The sequence below is a fragment of the Amblyomma americanum genome, chromosome 8 (assembly GCF_052857255.1).
Source record: "Amblyomma americanum isolate KBUSLIRL-KWMA chromosome 8, ASM5285725v1, whole genome shotgun sequence".
NCBI lineage: Eukaryota > Metazoa > Arthropoda > Arachnida > Ixodida > Ixodidae > Amblyomma > Amblyomma americanum.
The window spans coordinates 124,468,645-124,489,161 of record NC_135504.1 but is presented as its reverse complement, the minus strand read 5'-3'; positions in this window follow the sequence as shown (position 1 = coordinate 124,489,161).

Here is a 20,517-nt window from a genome sequence, read left to right as displayed (position 1 = left end):
ACGGAGCATTTCTGTACAATTTCTGCACTCAAAAGTTATCACCTCTTCAGTGTTCTGAACCTGGCATGTCGGTTCAGTAATTTGATGCTTCCCTTTGTAACCTCTCTTTAGATTCCTGTGTGTTGGAATGTGGCCATGAGCAGCCAAGTTCTCACCGTGCGCAGCCAGGACCACCTAGAGCAGCAGGTTCGTAAACCTCTTTTGCAACGCAGAATGGCATAGTGAGTCAGCAGGTGTTTGAGCATTTGCTATTGAATCTAGATTACAGTGCCATTTACACTGGCCAGTGCCCATGTGACCAACTGTGTAAACAAAAAAAACAACAAAAATAGCTGAAGCAAAATGTTATCCTTGGAGTACACCTAAAACATGGTCGCTGTGAGCCAACCATTGTCTGATTCCACAGCAGTCGAAAAGAATGAGTGCGAGAGAGGGTGAAGAGTGCAGGAAGAAAGACTGAAGTTAATGGCAAGAGCAAAATCGAACACCAAGGCAAAAGCAGTTGTTAGTAAAATACAACAATGTGAACTGTAATGGAAACATTTTACACAAAGGTGCACCATCTGCCTAAGTTGCTTCAGGATAAAGGCCACCAGTGTCCAATGCCCCCTGTCCCTGTCCAATGCCAGCTGTGGCCAGCTTATCCTGCTAACTTCCTAATCTCATTCACCCGGCTTTCTGCTGCCATCTGCTACACATGCCTTTGTGGTAGGTGATCCACATTTATTTGGGGTCCCGGTAGCTGCGGATGGTGAGCCGGCGGAGCGGGCTGTTGACGTTGCTGGCCAGGCCTGTTGCTGAAAGCGTTCTGTAGTGCGTGAGTCAGGTTGCGCTCTGAGCTTCGTCTTCATCAGCGCCTCTGTCGATACCAGCGCCGCTACACCTTCTCGTGGACCTCTTGCTGCTACTGCTGCTGCTGCTGCTGCTTTTAATCTTGCTCGTCCTTCACTGTTTTGTTTCGTCACTATTTTTTTGTTATGCTGATCTAGTTTCCTGATGGGCCCATGATAAAAAAATTATGAGCATAGTAGTTGACAAGTCGCATGGCAGGGCACTGATTGGTCAGCAGGTTGTGTGTCGTGGCGAGACCACATGATATAACTGAGTCGACAGCTGCCAACTCGAGCAACACCTTTGACATGAGGGTGCGAGATGGAAATTGAATCCAGGACTCTTGGATCCAGAGTCAGACACTCTGCCCCTTGGCTATGCATGCACATTCATACGGCTTGGTTAAAGCGGGGCTCTGTATCGACGGGTAATCTGCAAATAATGTGACTGGCTACGATTGTATTCTTATGAGTGTGTGAGATAGAGGAGCAAGTTAAAGAATTAGTGGTTACGAGAGTAGCAAAGTGCATGTACACGAATGAGGATCTGCAAGAAGAGTCTGATGGGAGCCATTAAACACTCCCACATCATGCATCGAATGAGGATCTGCAAGAAGAGTCTGATGGGAGCCATTAAACACTGCCACATCATGCCCTTGAAGGCGACGAAGCTGAAGAATCCCCAAATTTTTTGTTTTTGCTGTTGCAAATTTTTTTAAAATTTTGTTGTGCATAATGAATGCTCTTCCCAATTTTGAGCTATTTTTTTTAAATGTATTCTTCTTTTGAGTGAACATGATAAATGATGCTCTGTGTGCTTAATTTGTTGATAGTGTATTATACTGGTATCTGTATGAATAGAAAGTTTTGTCAAATCTTATGTGCTTATTTGATTTCCAGTCCCCGGCCGTGCTTCTTGGGTTCAAAGTCAGAGTGCCCATGGCAGCAGTGCTTCACAGGCTAAGCCCTCGTCGCCCTTGCCGCAGCTGGCTGGTACCAACTTTTAACATTCTTGAAATGTTCCCGTGTCATCATCTTGATGCAAAATTAGCATAAACTGCTGCCTTTCTACAAGAGCAAAAATTCGGAGCCTGGATTGTTAGCAGGGCTGTTCTATGTAGAGTGGCTTGCACATTATTTCATTCGAGACACTGTAATGATCGGATCAATCAAAGCCCAAAACCTGTCCCCAAAAGAGTTAAGTTCTCGTGACATAATGCTGCTATACAGTCCAGCTCACTTTATGAATATGACTACATATGGGGAGCTAATTACTACAGCACTGCCGATTAGGCTTCTTGTTATGAACAATATGCCATGTCTAGTGGATAGAGCTTACTGGTAGCATGCAGTGGCAGAAATGCTCATCTTTTTCATTGATTTCGACAAGAACGGTAGTCACTGAAGTGTCAAGGGTTTTTGCGCAGTTGAATTTTGCATGAAGTCGACCATTGAATGAGGAAGGAGTTCTTAGATGCATGCAGCATGCAGTAGACTAGAGTCACTAAATAAAAAGTTAGAGTACCGGCACTCTTTTCTCTTATTGTTATGTGCCGCTGCCACGATCATTGGTCAGTTTGCACCACGTGATAATTGTTTACACTGCGATGGTTCATAGGGGTGGCCATTTTGTGGCTTATGCGTTTTCAGTCGGCCAACTGTGGTAGTCATAGTGCTGCGACGCTGCAAGTGCTGTCCGTGGCCGGCGCATTGACCACGAGATCCCGCGCTTCGCAGCATTTCAGCTGCACAAGAGCATACGAGGATGGCGTTTTGCTGCGTTGTTGGCTGTTTCAACTCGCAAAATGACAGAAAACGCTTCATGCGCTTTCCGTTGGGGAAAAAGGACGGTGCTCGACTACGCGCATGGCTGCAACTCGTGAGCCGCAATGATTTCGATTATGCCATTCCCTGTAACGATTATGTTATTCTCTGTAACCAGCCCCCGAAGTTTCACAGAATTATAGTGATTACTGTACTCCGGAAGCGTGCTGACCACCCAGTTACACCGGCTACAAGTTGCGAATACACGCGCAGATGGCTCGCTGCCGTTAGCTTCAAGATTAAGCCGCTGTTTGAAGCAGTCGCCAGTGCGCCCAGCATTATTTTACCTCCAGCGGGGTTACCCTTGCCTTAATCACCGTGAATTGCTCAGCCAGAGCGCTCGTATATTTCTCCTGTAAAAGTTTGCAGTAACCGCGAAGACACCCGTAGTAGCATTGCACTCGACCGCTGCCTACATTGAGCCATTAGAAATTCTCCCGCGGTGTTGACACATTAGCTCCTACAAAATAAAAGCAAGTTTAAAAGGCAACGCATGAAGTGTTATAGCAACAGCTTCTACTGAGGAGGCGATCGCAATATATATAATAAAGCATACGAACAGCGCAACGCCGATTGTGCAGAGTCTAGAAAAATTTGCCCAGAATAATCAACAATAACCTGGAATATTTAAGTTCATACTGCAAGGAGTGTCTCCCCACGATGAAAGCATAAACTGTTGGTAACTGCTGTACCCTTTGCATTTGAGCGGTTCCAAGCCGCACGATTCCCGCCGCAGCGTCAGGGTGGCTAGCAGCATTGTTTATGAAATGGTTGGGCTAAAGTTAGCTGCGAGGTCACAGAAGTGGCAATCTGACAACAATGATAAACACCAAAATTGCCGCCCCTGCTTAACGCCGTGCTACAGTGTCGGTACTCTAAGTTTTATTTAGTGACTCTACAGTAGACCAGCCTTAGTCTCCAGTTGTCAAAGAAGTTGTAATGATGCAATGACAAAGCTGCCATAGCACCTCTGACATGAAGCATTTCATGAATTATCTGCTGTCAGCATGCAATTGACATGGTAACAGCGCAAAAGCTGGTGAGCGGGTTGGGAATCCAGCGCAAGGCACATGACAGCTTCAGCCGGTGAGGCATACCATATTGAAATTTTCAGTTTGCTGGCAGTTGTAGATCACTGACTGTGTGCAGTAGTTTCACTTGCTCTGATGCTCACTTATCGCACCCACTAGACCCAGGATTCTATTATCGGCGGTTTGCCCGTGTAGGACATATGGATCATTGGGGGCAAAAGTACCAGACCCCCCCCTCGAAGTTTAGACTCATGCCACTGTGCGTAGGGGCGTCACCTGAAAAAGCACTTCTGGTGTCGAAACAGGCCCTCTGCGCCGGTCTGGACACCAGAAGTGTTTCGTCAGGTGGCGTTCCCGTGCAGTGGCAAGGGCCAGAACTTAGACATGGCGTCTGTTACTTTTTCCCCGTAATGGTACACACTATGTAACTTTGTAAATGTTTGGCATGCTGTTACACTTTCAGTGCAGTCTTTTTTGTAGCTTTTCTTGAGGCAGCGCCTTGTTTTGAGGGCACCTCCTCTCAAAAGAAGGGGACTGGGATGTCTTTCGGTGTCCGGGTGCTTCTGCTAAGACGCGCAACTGCTTCAACTAAAGGATGAATTGCAGTGCCTCCTTGTTTCGTCTGACTGAGGCATGGCTGCAGTTTGTCCTATCCGAGGCGCTGTGACAATGGGCTAATGCACATTTTGACGGCAGGACTGCCCTCATTCATAATTAGTAAGCGTCAATTATAACTGGAGCTGGTATTGCGATTACAATTATAGCATGTGCAGGAGCTATGGACAGAAATGCGAACAGAGCGGAGCCTGGGTAAAAGCACAATGAATAGAAATGCGAACAGCGGAGCCTGGGTGCTCCACTGTTTGCATTTTTTTTCATCTTACTTTCACTTCAGTGGACACGAGAGTCGTCTGTTATGCATTCATGGATTACTTTAACATCTTTTTCTTACCACCTTGGTAAAAGCGCGATCAAAAGAAATTCGAACAGCGGAACGCATATGTGCCGTGTTGTTCACATTTCTTTCCATTGTTATAGTACTTTATAATGAGAAGTACTGCCTACATTGATAGACATTCTTTGCTAGTGTTCATAGTGACACCATTTTTGTGGTGCCATTATTCGCATGCAAGGCACTGAATATTTCCTGTCAAGGGGTAGCCAGCTTGTCAAGCAGCCGTATGGTCGCTTTTTGTGGCTGATCCTTGCCTGCAGTAAGGAAAAATAAATTAATTTCAGGGTATTTTGCGGCAATAAAAAGGGAAACACTGTTGTTGAGAATGGTGTGTTACGTTCGTTTCAAAAATTTTTCTGGGCAGGAATTTTGGATGCCAGACACAAAAGGGTCTTTTTTATTTCGTTAATAGTGGACCCTGCACCATTTCTCGACGTGAACCCCGCAGACGAAGCAAGGCTGCCAAAAGGTATATTTCTGCTTGCACAAGCTGAAGGAAACTTGGCAAGAGGGCTCTTCATTGTGCGAATAGCAATTCTTTAATGGTGTTCCCGGCATTTAACTTTTGTTTTACTGCGCTGAATACTGACTTCATCATTATCAATGCCTTGCAAGTGAAAGCCCAGGTTTATTTTATTATGCCGAATGTAATCTGACCCAACTTCGGCAGTCGGCTGCCAGTTGTCAAGCTCACTCCTGAAAAAAAATGTCTTGGGGCGGTCTCTACAACCTCACTTTCCGCCTTGTAGGTTGGCCTTCTCTGCAATTGCAGTACCTGTCTGCTGCATTACATGCGGCTATCTCAATACTGTGCCCTTGTATTTGTGAAGCCATGCTTCTGGTTTTTCTTAGAGCACATTTACATCCAGAAACATGATTTACTTCATAGCCTTCAGTAATAGTGCCTTGCTGCACTGGAGAACTATGGTATCTTGTGATTTTTGTGGTGTATTCTGAAGGAGTCGGCCTTTTCACATTCCAAGATATGGAAAGCAGCATGCATCTGTTGTTTAAAGCACTTGTGACTCGTTGGCATATACTCATGGAATGCATGCGATGCTGAAACTTCCACCACTCCACTGAAAGGCGTTATCTTTGTTCCGATTTTGGTGTAGCTCTAGTCTTCAAAGGTAAAACTGCCAGCTATGTTCCTAAGCACAGATGAGATTTCAAACATAAGCAAAGGTCTGAAATTGTGTGAGGTGAAAGAGTAAAAGAACGGTGATAAGTATCTATTACCTCAAATCAATGGGAAAAAACTCAAAATCAATGAAAATGAAAAAAAAAACTGAAAAAAAGCTACCCAGGGCACTTAATTCCTTACATGCTATGAATGCGAAAGCTGTGTGGGTTAGTGTTCATACGTGCAGAATTGGTCATTCTTTACCTAAGATTCATAGATGGCAGATAGTTCTCGCACTTCTACTGTAAGCTGCTTTTTACTTTATCCACCTGTCTTTCTTGTTTTTCCTCTTATTTTGCAGCTGTAGGGCCTACAGCACAAGTAGACAACACAGTGGGGATCACAAATGAAGCTGGAGAGGTGCGTGGTATTTCGCTAGTTTTTTGTTTACGTACTGTGTTAGTCAGAGGTGAGAAAAAAAGCATTTCTTGAAACTTCATAATGGCCGTGGACTCTGGACCTCTTCTGTTTACCATGCTCGGGCAGCTTGCTGGCCGCTAGAAAAGTCTAGACAGGAAGGTTCATCATAGTCATAAGGGATGGTGGCCACGGATCACGGAAGCACGCTGCTTTGCTTGCTACTGCGTATCGTTGCTTGCACATGTATGGTAGATTTTGGCTCCTTGGGAGCAGAAGAAACGATATGAAGTTATTGGGCGGCTGCAGGCTGTAGAGCAAACAGCTGATCGCGTTTCGCACACATATGGCTACGACGACACGAGTGTATGGTGTTGTGTGCTATCTTGAAATCTGAACTTAAGCTTCGAGAAATCCTCAAAAGCATGTGACGAGCAGTTGCACTGGCTGCTCGCTTCCGCCCGCGCATCTTGTCCCACAGCTTTCCACCACTCCTCCTCCAGGCAGTGGCTGAATCGCTGATGTAGAAGCTGCGAGACAAGACGCACCGGCGGAAGCAAGCGGCCCCCTTGACAAAGGCCAGCTAGAGGTTATGCCCTATGTGCATAAAATGGCACATAACCTGAAGAAGGTGGCGTCTTAACAGGGAATCCGTCTTGTGTTCTCCGTCCGCCCCCTGCAAGTTGTCTCAACTTTGCAAGCATGTGGCGGACGGTCCGTGCAGCGCCGCCTGCACCACTGAAGTGGTGTACCAGTTTCCACTGCAGTGTGGCAGAGTTTGCATTGGCCAAACTGGCCAATGTATCAATGATAGACTGTGGCCGCATTTCTGCTCTCTGAAAAGTGAAATTGGTGCTAATCTCCCCAGACATTGCATGGAATGCAATGGTTGTTACCCCAAGCTTAATCAAACAATATCGTAGGAGGGGGAAAGTCTAGAATTGAGCGGGAGATTTTAGAAGCAGCACACATGCACACACTTGGCCTTGTTTTGCTTCTATGTGTTTTTTGATACTCAATGTCATTTGGTGTCTACTTCTGTAATCTTCCACGGTGAAACACATAAGTTACACTGTGCCACATGTAAGTGTTTTGTACAACAGTGGCAACTTCAGACATGATTGAGTCCTGTTTTTTCGTAGTGTGTCAATCTTAATTGAATTGAATCAAAATATTAGTGCATCCACTAAGTTGCCAGTGTTCTTCACAGCATTCTTTAGGCAAGTCACAAGGCCTGTAAAGCAGATAAGTTTCCAAGCATACCGGAGCAAGCTTTTCCAGTCTTTCATTGTATTGTAAACAGCATGGAACACAGCTGCAGAGAAGTTAAACAGCAGGTGCTGTGCTATATATTAATTTTTTAGACCTTCGCTTACCACAAATAAATACCAACTTGACTAACTTGCCATAATTCTACGCCTCTTGCTGTGACTGGCTTCTTTGCCAAAGGGTTGCAAGTCACGAGGTGCGGTGCCCGCTTGGACCTGAGAACTGTTTTCGCCCTTGCTAGCTTGATATTAAATATTGCAGTACTGGCTATGTGTGTTAATATTTTAAAGGTGCCGGTACAGTGCATGTAATGAGTGCAGGCAGTGTAACAGTCGGTGGGTCTTGACTGTTGGGGCCCATGAAGCTAGTCCGGGTTGTTCTGCAGTCCCGATGTAATTATGGAATATACAAGAACCCCAGGTGGTAGAAATTTCCGAAGCTCTCCACTACGATTTTCCTTATAGCCTGAGTTGCTTTCAGATATCAAACACCATAACACCAAACCAAACCATTTTTACCATACACATATGAGTACTGCAGCATGTATCATGCTTTTGGGAGCAACTAGTGTGCAGCATTTGATAGAAAATACATGCAAGCCAAAAATTTGTTGTCTCCACTCTGCAATGTGTCTTGGTTACTTTGAGCGGAAATTAAAATGTGAAAGTGCTTCTCAGGAAACGCATCTTAGACTGGTTCCTTATTATGTACATTTTTTAGTGGCTTTGAATGTTCAATCAGAAGTCAGATCACTAGCAAGTATGTTTATGTTGGCATTTCATGTCGGGTGAGTTCTGCATTTAAAACAGTATTAACACCATCTGTGCTCTGTGTTCATCTTCAGGTTCATGTTGGGCATGGAAGTTATGTGCCCGTGGCTGCATGGAATCGCCTGCTGGCATTGGGCAGTGATTCCACATTCTGCAAACAGTTGGCAGTGTGCCTGTGGGGCAACGAAATCCTCGCCCAAAGGAGCCTCACCGGCACGCTGTCAAATAACGCCATCTCTAAGGGGATGACGAAGATACATCCGCCGCTTTCCCCTCTAAAGGTGGCTTCAGTGTCAGGTAAATACTCGTTCTTGTTGCATAGCTGCATGCATTTAGTCACTCTTACTGGTGAATGTGGTGAATGTTTTTAGAATGTGGCCCATTTGAGATTCTGTGAGTTTGTAAATAATTAATTGCATTACTGTCATTGTTGTCAGACTGATGAGAACCAATTCACACTACAAAGAGGACTTTACAGTGAAAGCTCGTTAATTCGAACCTCGATAATTTGAATTTTTGGATAATTCGAACTACACTACTTGGTCCGGCCAAGCTCCATAGAGATCTCTGTATAAAAAAGGCCCGCTAATTCGAATGCGAGTCGGTTTCGCTAAGGATAATTCGAACTACGCGCTGCCGCGTCTAGGCAGCTTGGCACACAGCACGTGGCCAAAAAAAAAAAAATAGCACCTCCGCATAGTTAGAGGCTGCGCATGTCTTAAACAGGGACAGAAGATGGAACCAGATAAAACCGTGGAAGAGTGGGCAAAGCCTAAATGGCGCAATCACCGGCGCGGCGGCACCAACGGGTAGGGGTCGACGGCCGCAGTGACGGCTGCCTACCCTCATTTCCGCACAGCCTCCGAAACTCGCCACTAAATACTCGCTAATTCGAGTGCTGTTAATTCGGAAATATGGATAAATACTGTCGGCGCACTCTCAGCCAACGCCCATGAAAGGCTATGACTTCGGACGGGTGCTACGAATTGCGTGCGAAAAGCTTTTTTTCTTTCGCGAGTGTCGTCCATCTTTCCACCCATCAGTCGCCAATGGAAGCATGCGGTCAGCCGCGATCATAACGCCGGCTTTTAGCATCGCCTGGCGGTCAGCCGCTGGCCGGAAGCGGCCACCGTCGGCTATCAGCGCAGACTAATCAGGGCGCGACCGCGTCAGGCTTCCGCCTGCTTCTGCAACATGGCTGTGCCTGCCAAAGCGGCTTCTCACTTCACCACGAACTCGTCGTTGCCGCTACACTGTGCCTCATGTCCACGGCAAACAAAAGTCGCACGAAGCTTTCGCTTTTTCTGAAGATGTCCACAGCACAAAATTTTAGCGATGAAACGCGCCAAATTTTCAGAATGCTTCTGGATTTTCAAGGCTGCTTGGCTTAGCCACTACGCGTCGGTTGACGTCAGGAAGCGCAGGAGGTTCAAACAGGTTAATTATTTTGGTTCAGAAAAGGGCCATGAAGAATAATTGGTCCTCTTGGTCGTCATTGAATAAATAATAGTTTAATTGTAAATGCACAGCTGTTCTTTTCCTCATTTTACTAAGCATATGAAATCACGCAGTTTCTAAACCCTGGCGGCAGCCGGCCATTTTCCGCCACTTGTGGTGCTGCACGGCGGCGGTGCGGGGAACGCCGTGCCGCTCAAAGTCTGCAGCGCAAGTATGCTCCTATGGGTCGCCCTTAAGGCGAATGTACTGAAAATGAGGCTTGCATAACCGGACAAGCGCTGGCACTCTGCAAAGTTCACTTCTCCCCTTTGCTAGAGCTAATGTCAAAAGGTAAACAAACTGGGATGTTATCGCTGCGCAACATCTTGGCGCACTGCCAAGAAATGCGTTGTGGACCGTGAAGGTATGAAATAGAGGGAAGTGTTAACGACTGACGCTTTTTTTTTCAAATTCTTAGGCAGAAATTGGGGGTGGGTGGCTTCGTTACACAAGTAAATACGGTACGTTTACTACCAAATGAAAATGGTTCTTGTCAGTTTTTTCGAGGCCATTCGTTATTCGAACATCCGATAATTCAAACTTTTTTTCCCGGTTCCATGAAGTTCGAATTAACGAGCTTTTACTGTATATGAAAGTCACTTGAGTGATGCTCTGCTCGTCTAGTGGCAGCTGAAAAGTGCACAGTGGGCTGTGGGATCAGGCAGCAGCTGTTGCAGCCGCTGCTTTCCAACCTTCTTGCGAGGAAGGGGGTTTGAGAGGTCAAAATAGAGGTCGTAAAGACATGACGTATGGTTCCCTGCAGTTTCTTTTGCGTTGGCTCATGATGGTTGCAAGACTTTTGTTTCAGACTGATTCTGTCTGCTGTAAAAATAGACTCGGGGACTGAACGCATTCTGTTTGCATTGCTGTCACAGCAGTTACTGAAGTGGGTGTGTTGTTCAAGAGGTACAAGGAAATATCAGTATCATCAGCTGCCCCATTTTAGATGAACGTGTCCGGAATGAACATGGCAGCACCAGTACAAAACAACAAATATGCAGCGAAAAGTTGACACACAAGCACCCCGGTGCCAGGAAAAAGTGCTAAAGTTGCTAATTTTAAACGTGGAGTAGACTGCTGCTAAAATTTAGTGAAATGTATGTTTTTCAACATGCGCTGTCCATGGTTCAGGCATGATTCATACAGAGCAATGACATCAAATCGCATGATACGCAACCAGCTTCTGGAATATTGATTCACTCCTGTGAATCTGGTGTTACACTTACTAGAAGACAGAAGCCCCCTCTCCCATTGATATTTAGTGAACTGTGCCTGTGCCACTTGCTGCCACCTTTTCAGAGTCGTGGGATAGAATTTGCTGGTGCCAGTTGACGACCGATTTTTCGGACTGTCTACGGACCACTAAAAGTCTAAAAAATCAGGCAGTTCGGACAATCAAATTTTATTGAAAAAATTACGAACTTATTACCAATATGCCGGAGAAAGGGGTCAGTTGTATTGCACACATTATAAAGCTCCTCACGGCTAAATTTCTCCGCGTGACGTGCACACACGACGGCGGTGACCGCTTTCACATGCTCGGCCTGGCTGTGGTGCCCTCAGCATGTCGCCGATAAATGCACGGTTGGGACAAAGCTTAAACGAGAAAGCAAGCACGCTGCTGTGGGAACTGCGCTGCACCCGCAATACGATGGGCCTGGAACGAGAATGCGAAGATGGCGAGACAATAACAATCGAGAAACAGCCGAAGCAGGTGCTCCGTCGGCATTGGCCTCGTAATTAGGCCTAGCGACTGGAGCCAAAATCGGCATTGTATCCAGCGATATGCTCTTAGCGGTGGCTTGCGTATAATGAGAGGTGTCTTGCCTGTCATCGAAACGCTAGTTGTTTACGGCTTTATGATAGAAAAGTCAGGTTTGCGGTGTGTTTTGCCGCGGGTACGCTGACCTCGCTTTGAAATGCACCACCATTTCCTCCTGCGCTCGCCGTCTCCGTGAAGCCGTACGCCTCCCACGCAGCTTTGCTGCTACCTGCTCTCGTATTCGAGACGAAAGACTCGGTACAGATGATTTCCGTGAACTCTCACTACTGTTAAAGTCCGTGTGGCGGAAGACATTCAAGAACAGTATAAATTCAAAACCACGCGGGTGCAATGTGCCGACTTGCGTAGAACTTCAGCATCGCAAGTTAAGAGGCTCCCTTTAAGCTTGAATTTCGTTTTGTTTGATCAAGTTTTCGATCTCGCTTGCAGTTATGAATTAATGAGGTTCCACTGTTCGCATTATATGGCAGCTTCAGTATTGGCGGCGAGTGCGAATGAGGTCCGAAAAATCAAGCAATCAGTCGTGGTGCGTCTGAAATTTCAGGCACTCTTGAACATTGGCTCTATGGGCCATATCGCGGTGCCGTGGAAAAGTCCAAATAATCAAGCATGTCCGAAAATTGTCTTATTTTGTCTTCAGCAGCTCAGAGGTAGCTAATGATGAAGGTGAGAAAATGTTATGCGAGGTGTACTGAAACTACGGATCTCTTTGCTTGTTAATTTTTTTGTCAATTCAACTTTGGGTAGGCTTGCATAAGAGTTGGCATGAAATAAGTGAAGAAAGCAGCAACCTTTGTGCAGTTTCTGTATGCCTCACATGATCTGAGCCCGTGTTTTATGTCATCTTACCCATTCGCTGGCTGAACCAGCAACAAAAAAATGGAAAAGCTTGTTTTCAAATTATTTTATGATTTTTTTATAAACACACTGACATTACTCATTGTCCAAACTTTGCAGATTCCTTCCGGTACTATTTGATGCTGAAAGGGTGCTCTGCCGAGGAGCTTTCAAAGCGGCACAAGACTGTCGTGCGGTATTTAGCACAGAAGTGCTGTGACCTGCGGCGGTAAATATCTGTGCAATATCTGTTTTCTGGTGTGTGAAAATACACTCTAATTTGCTTTTGTTTTCATTATCATCAGTATAAGTCTGATGAACTGGCATGGACTGGCTCCACCGAAATGCAGCCGCAATGTCCTTCGTATCAGCAGTCGAGCGTCCTAACCACTAAGCCACCGCGGCAGTGTTCGTTGTTTAGGACGCTCGACAGCTCAAGAGTGTTCGCATTATGTGGCACTCGTAGGTTGCTGCTGCTGCCAGCGCTTATAGCAGCAGTAGCAACCTTCACGTTTTTACAAAAATTACATTTTTTAACTTTACAAAGTGATGAAATTTGCCCAAATTTTCTTGAAACTTTTGTATGAAAACTGGCATGAAACTGCCTCGTTAAATCGAGGGAAAAAATACAAGGATTTCAGTGGAAACTAAAAACTAAAATTAAACTTTGTTGCGCAGTGAACTTCCTTATATTGAGGTTCTATATATTGAGGTTTAGCTGTAACTAGGGGTGTGCGAATATTCGAAATTTCGAATACGATTCGAATATGTTTCATATTCGGTTCATATTCGTATTCGAGAAATGATATTCGTGAATTTTCGAAAATTCCCGAATACTCAGCAGCGATCGTATACCGCGCCGACTTTCGTAAATTTGATTGTTGCAAAAGCGCAATATATGGGCAGATAATCTGAATGTAGAGTTTAAAGTTCCAGGAAAACAATAAAAATGCCTTGTTCTCTTTCTTCTCCGTCGTTTATCCGCGCCGACTTTCGTAAATCTGATTGTTGCAAAAGCGCAATATATGGGCAGATTATCTGAATATAGAGTTTAAAGTTCCAGGAAGACAATAAAAATGCCTTGTTCTCTTTCTTCTTCGTCGTTTATCGCGTCGACCGATCGCATTCCGATGCCGCTAGACTTGACCTTGTGCACAATACCGCAAGTGGGCTTTCCCACTTACCACTCGTGCTGCGAACAACATGGGGGACGAGCCGCTTCTAACGGTTGCAATGCGAAAGCTTGTTTATTTTTCATTTTTCTGTAATGTGTTATCTAATTAATGCCCACACCCATGGCATTCGTTCTGTCAACGCTCCGAGCGTGACCATCGCCATCTTGTTTTGGTCAACCACGCTATGCGGGAAAGCCTACTTGCGGAATTTCACGTGAGGCTCCCGAAGGGATGAGTCTAGGTCTTAACTAGGACGAGTCTTAACTTTTTAACTACCAACCTCGAGCTGCACTCGTAATCGTAAATTGTACCAATATCTCCACTGACGACTGCGGCCAGATGTCATGCTGCTATCACTGACAGACTAGCTACAGTCTGCTACAGCTTACAAATTATAATACTAGAAGGTGTTAGTTTTTTATAAAAATGTTTCATGCATGTAGAACATTTTAAGCCTGACAACAGCCATTTTGGACTTTCTGCATCACTGTGCCTAGAGATGTATCGCACAATGTCTGACAATACTAATGATGAAACCTTGTTTATGCTGGGACGAAGCAATGTCTATGCACTCTAGTGCATTACAACGTATCGGATCGAATAGATATGGGGTTGTAACCCATTACTATATGGCATGCACTGAGGGAAACGTGCCCGCAGGAGCAGCTTTTTCATTTCAGATTTTAATGGGAGACCATCTGCTTTGGCCTGAAGTGCAAGGTTATGGATGTGGGGGCAGGTTTTCGGCACCTTGTTAGCTGTAACTGTGTGGTTTGGCCATGATGGTTAGTCCTTTTTTATATTGATGCAATGTCATTTACCTAACGCATAATTGGTTGATGCAAGCCGTCGTTTGTAAAAAGATGAGCGTTCATTATAACTGCGGCCATAAGTCTTCTTGACTGTCTAAAATGGGTGTCTGCTGACATTCAGTATTACATTAATTTTTCTTTTTTCAGCCAAGACAAGACCGCTTTTGAGCCACAAGAGCCTGCAGCCAGGAGCCTGCAGCCGGGAGCCTGCAGCCAAGAGCCGGCATGCAGCCAGGGCAGCGTGCATGAGCAAGTGCTAAAAAAAGCTTAATTTTTTACAATAAATATATTTATCATTTTCATTTCAATTAAGCTATGTGGTTTTGTGCATGAATTACTCTGGAATGGAAGAAGCTTCTGTTAATTGAGAGGCGACCGTTAACAAGCTTCGCATTTTTGTGCATGACTTCCAGAATGCACAAAGCCTGTGTTACTTGATAGGAGACCATTAAGTTCACAAGATTTGCACAGTAATGACTGCAACACGCGTACGAGGCACTACAAAAGACAAGACAGACTACAAAAGACAAGACAGACTACAAAAGACAAGACAGACAACAAAAGACAAGACAGACTACAAAAGAGAAGACAGACTACAAAAGAGAAGACAGACTACAAAAGAGAAGACAGACTACAAAAGACAAGACAGACTACAGACTACAAAAGACGAGACAGACTACAGACTTCAAAAGACAAGACAGACTACAAAAGACAAGACAGACTACACAAGACATGCCCAAAATACGACAAGACTACAGACTACAAACTTTTTCTGTCTTAGAATCCTGTAGCACGTTTTATTCGTTGTCTTTTCTATTATCCTTAACCATCGCTTGTTCGCGGGCTTTGTTCTTAAATAACTGCTCTAAATTACTCATTTAAAGCGTTTTACTTCTTTCGCCGCTCATTTATAGGGACTTCTAGAATTTCAAAGGGCCATTCTCTGCACTAAACATTGACAGGTAGTAGACCACACTCTACAGGATCTGCAAAGACGTACTGCTCATGGAGGAAGAACTTGGCAGCCGACTGTATGACATCACAGCCAGAAAATGTCACGCGTGAGACATGCTGAGAGTCAAAATAAATAGAATTATGACCATATATTTGTGACGTGCGGACGCAGAGCACGCAGTTGTGTGTGCGTTGTAAATATTTTTTCTCGGGGAACCTTTTTTCTTTCCTCTACCTTTTTTTCACGCAAATTAGTCCTCCCATCATTTTATTTTTTGGAACACGAGCGTGGGGACAGCTATAAATTAGTCTTTTGAAATATAACGACTTTGTGTCTGCATAATTCTTAGACCAGCCTTAGATGTTTCCTTCACGTTTTCTGCGCCCTCACAGCAGTGATCGGAATTAGCAATGGTAGGCATTAAAAGATAGGCCTGTCCACAGCTTCTAACCGATAGTGTTGCTTTCTTACTGATATGTCGGCGTCAAAAGTTATGATAGCTAGCCGAGGCACGGATCCAATCACGATAAGCTTTAGTAGAAGCATAATAAAATGTCCTTCCCGCTACTTAGTTGAGCTACGACCGCTGGTATAACACTTGTCTCCGATCTGCGGCAGTCACCGCGACAGCCCTTTTGGTAATGCTGTTTCATTCAAGGCACGCTTCGCCACGACCGACCGACCGACCGACCGACCGACCGACCGACCGACCGACCGACCGACCGACCGACCGACCGACCGACCGACCGACTGACCGACCAGCCTACCAGCCAACCAGACAGCCGGCCAGCCGATCGATCGATCAATCACTATTTCTTTAAGAAATAATTCGAGATAGATATTTAAATGAAAACCAAAGAATCACCCTAAAACAAATGCGTGCTAAGAAGGTTTTAAATAACAGAATGGCCTAGGAATACGACTCCAACCAAGTTTTCAATAAAATCATGCCCACCAATTGCGCTTTATTTAAATAATAATTTTTGTTTAGTAAGTTAGGAAACAGGCGACTGCAATTATTTGGATTTTTGTGGTCTGCTGGCCGCATGTTTTTTAAAAGATCCAGCCCCCGCATGACGTCCAGATAGAAATGCACGTCTACTGCTCAGCGTAAATTATATTCTAGACTCAGAAAAAATAAAATATGTCAGATACTCAACGACGACTTTATCGTTTGGTCTTAAGTTTCCGGTACATTTTCCTCGGTTGAGCAAATGTTCTCGCCTAGGGATGTTTGCCGTTATTAGATTATTAGAATTCAATGGAGTTTTAATCTGGAATGGCATTCCTAATGAGGTTAAAACAGAAACAAATTTTGTACAATCCCTCAAAATGTTCCTGATGAATATGTGAAGTATATGGTATGAGTTTTTACTTTTTGTTTCGAAGAGAAATATGTTTTTTTGTGAGCGTTTTGTTTGTATTCCTGTATTTTTTCTCCGCAAATCTTATAACGTTCTAATTTTCATTTTAGGAATAGAAATGTTCGTTTCCGCGTGCTGCAAATATGTTGTATTGTATTGTGTTGGACCCGAAACTAGCCCCTGGCTATGGGTCCAGTTATTATTGTACATATTGAATTGTGCTCAGTTTCATTTTCGAATAAAAAAAAAGACAGAAGCATGGAACAGCAGCAAATGCACCTGTGCAATTCTCACGCGCTTCCAGCACACCACACTCTTTCACCAGCCTTCTTCGCAGCGCTCTCGCATCTTCCTATTTAATTTAAACGAGTTCTGAGATTATGAGACGAACAGTAAATTTCATTTGAAGGTTCCCGCGTTGCATCGGCACGTCCTAATTCCGTCAAACTGGGCCTAATTAAGGTTCTGGTGAGCACTCCTAGCCAGCATCGCACGCCAGGTTTGCCTCGAGTTCCTTTCAGATGAGTTCAATCTCTATTGGTGACACAGGCAGTCATGGACAAAAATTTAGCGGATGCGTGTTCACTGGAAAATAATATTTGTTTCTGCCTAGCCAAGGCAGCCAGGCAGCTGGTATTTCTCCAGTTTATGGAGCACGCATGTTCCACAATGCTTCTATGCTTAACATTCACCTGCTTTCGCTGACAATATAGAAACAATCTTTTCCCTTAAATCCGCATCTCGTAAACGTTTCTCCATGACTACAGTACTAGTTTTGTGGGTAGCTGTAGATAACTATGCACTGGGCTGAACGGCCCGTTTGCGTTGAATTTTATCACCTCTTTAAGTTAGAGGGATATGGTCAGCTGAATATAATTCTCCGGTGCATTTTGAGGCGACAGGGCGGCTTCCTTTAGGTAATCATATTTTGAAGCATTTCGCACTGCGATATCTAGAAATCTTGGGCAATATGGCCACGGCTTAAGGTTGGCGTTTAATATTACAGTAGCACATAGGACGGCCGTGGGTTTCTGCGATTCAGACCTACATGTCTGGCAAGTGGATATGTTATTACGGTATCGACGGATTGCCTTGATAGGCGGTACGGATTTCGAGCGCTCTAGACAGGTCTGTGGACGACAGTACAATGTTGGTGCATGGCACCATCAATAGTGCAGAGTTGTACCATGCCACCGCCTTTGATAATTCTATTTTTCATGACCCAAGGCTAGGCTACTGTGTTGATTACACACGCGAAGAGATTCGACACGGCTTTGGTGTAAAGCATACGATATTATTCAAACTTTCAGGGTTTCTTCCGACCGTTTGCTTCCTCACTGCTTGCAGCTAAGTGGCTATTTCGGTTACTGACATCACTTTCGCTGACCGTACATTAATAACAGTAAAACAGGAACCTTTTGTAGCGATACATTACGGTAGCATTTCGTGCCTTCAGCTTGGCGGCGCCGCCACCCTGTGGCTGATCACGTGGTTCGTCACGTGACGAGGTTCCTCCTCGGCCAGCTGTAGCTATCGCGTCACTCAAGGTTTAACCAGACCTAAATCACCACCAATTTTTTTATTTCTTTAGTTTTCCTAGCTTTCAAACATTTCTTGGCCGAAGGAATTTCGCTTTGAGTGGCAATTCCTGGAACGAAATGACGCCTGTCATAGATGTTACGACTGGAGTGTAGGGCCAAGAGATCGATCATAAATTTGCATGAAGTGCTGGAGCCGGAAACTTCGGAACTTAGTTAAAACTAAGCATTATTATGAGCACTGATCGTACCTAATCATTAGAGACATTTCTTGTGAACATTCCAATGTTCAGAGGAATCTACAGAACTTTCGCAGAAACTTCGCAGTTAAAAAAAAGTCTTAATTGTGCATAGAGATTTTCATACAGGTGAGTTTTGTAAGTTAAACGCACTTTTTTGATTGCACGAAACAGTTCGTAACGGTTTAGCGTCGTGAAGTTAAGAAGCTGAACGATGGTCGCATTCGGCTGAAAATGCAATTTGCAATGGTAAGCAATCCCAGCGCTTTAATTTATTCTTACTATTAAGAGAAACAGAGACATACCGCGAAACGCCCAACGTAGTATGCTGGTTGTGGCGCATGATGAAAACTAGAAGCACGCTGATTTGCAGACAACGGAATGCCTGTTGCTGTTGTAACGATCATGTAACGTTATGGTTGCAGCAACGATGTTGGTTGGTGACTTATTCTTGTCATTTATTTGGTGAACGCCCTACAAGAAACAAATAAAAAGCCTAACAGGAAGTAATGAATGTTGCAGTATGATGTTAGCAACAAGTAGTTGCAGCATGAGCTGAATCCTTACTCTTATTTTAGTGCTTGCAAAGGATGTGGAAAGCAAATGCAGACTTATATGTTCTTGCTTAAAGGTATGTTCCTGCTTTGCCAGTCCAGGCGTTGAACGGCACACCATTAGGATATCGTCAACTTTTTCCAAGTATTCCTGCGCTTTATCCCTGGAGGATCAAAGGATTTTAAATGGCAATGGGGACTCAGCCGTAGGATATGTCTTTCTGTGCGAAAGAACCGGAGGTTGTTATTTTCCACCTTATCTGGCTTCAACGTCGACCAAATCTTCACTCCTTCGTTATTACACCGTAGAAAGAGATGCCTGAAACCATTATTATATGTCTCATGTCAGTGTTAGCTGTTCAACCATCCTTAGCATGCACACTATTAAAGTTCTAAACAAAAAAGGTCAGCGCTAAGGATAATTTTCACGTGCGAGCAAGCAAAAAAAATTATTAATGGAGCCTTTCGCAATAGAAATGATCCCAGACACAATCACACACGTGAGAAAAGAAAAATTCCGTTACGCTAAAGTACAATTGCCAGAATATCATTAATCCATAAAATATTTAAGTTTACCAACAATACTGTAATTGTGCACTCATATTTGATGACGCCAACTGTGGGTTGTCCGGAATTGCTGCATTTTAGTTAGACGAATTTCATTTCTTTTGAAGCCGAAGTGTGTGATTAATGCAAGAGTGTAAAAACGATGCATAAAATCTTTTCACCTTACGATGCTATTCGGTGAACCCAAACGTCACAATAAAAAGATAATAGTCGCGTCAACGGAAGAAGAACAGGAAAAATATAGGCTCACAAAAGGCCATGAACCCTGTGGATGTCATCGTCATCATCATCGAGATAAAAAGAGGTTCGTGGTGAAACTTGGCCCGGTATCCGCAATGCCAGAACGAACCACCGGAGCCCCATAGCTTCTGCCGGGGGGGAGCGACCGCAGGGTGGTCTTCACCAGCAGGGCATCAAATCCGACTAGGAACGGACTGCCTGCACAGTGACGCCCGCCGCCTTCAGGGCAGCCAAGCCTCTACGACGCCCTTGGACGGTCGACCATGAAAGAAGCCCAATCTGTGTACGAAGGGTAGCTTCATGTTGGCGTTGATCACGTGATCGCCATCCTGGCTGCCGCAAGAAATAGAAGTCCAGCGAAATTTGCGCGTCAAGATAGGATCACTTGCAACGCCATTAAATGAACCCTTCAAAACCTTCATCTTTTTAAAAACAACTCAAGCATTCCTTGTTGCTTTCCGGCATTTTAGGATCTTTCGCCTAGTTGAACCCACTCCTGGGTCTTCTTTTAATATATAGCTGTTATCTTGCTTTAAAGATATTCTATAAATACGTTTACAGCACGTGGCCATATGCACAGTGTAGTTTCATTCAGGCGCAGTTTCCAACACTTCCCTTTTGAATTTCGTTTCCTATACGCATACGGTCAGCATACCGCGACAGCTACTAATACTAACGGTATACAAAATTATAATGTATTATGTCAATAGACCTTTTTGCTACAAAAAGTGGAAATT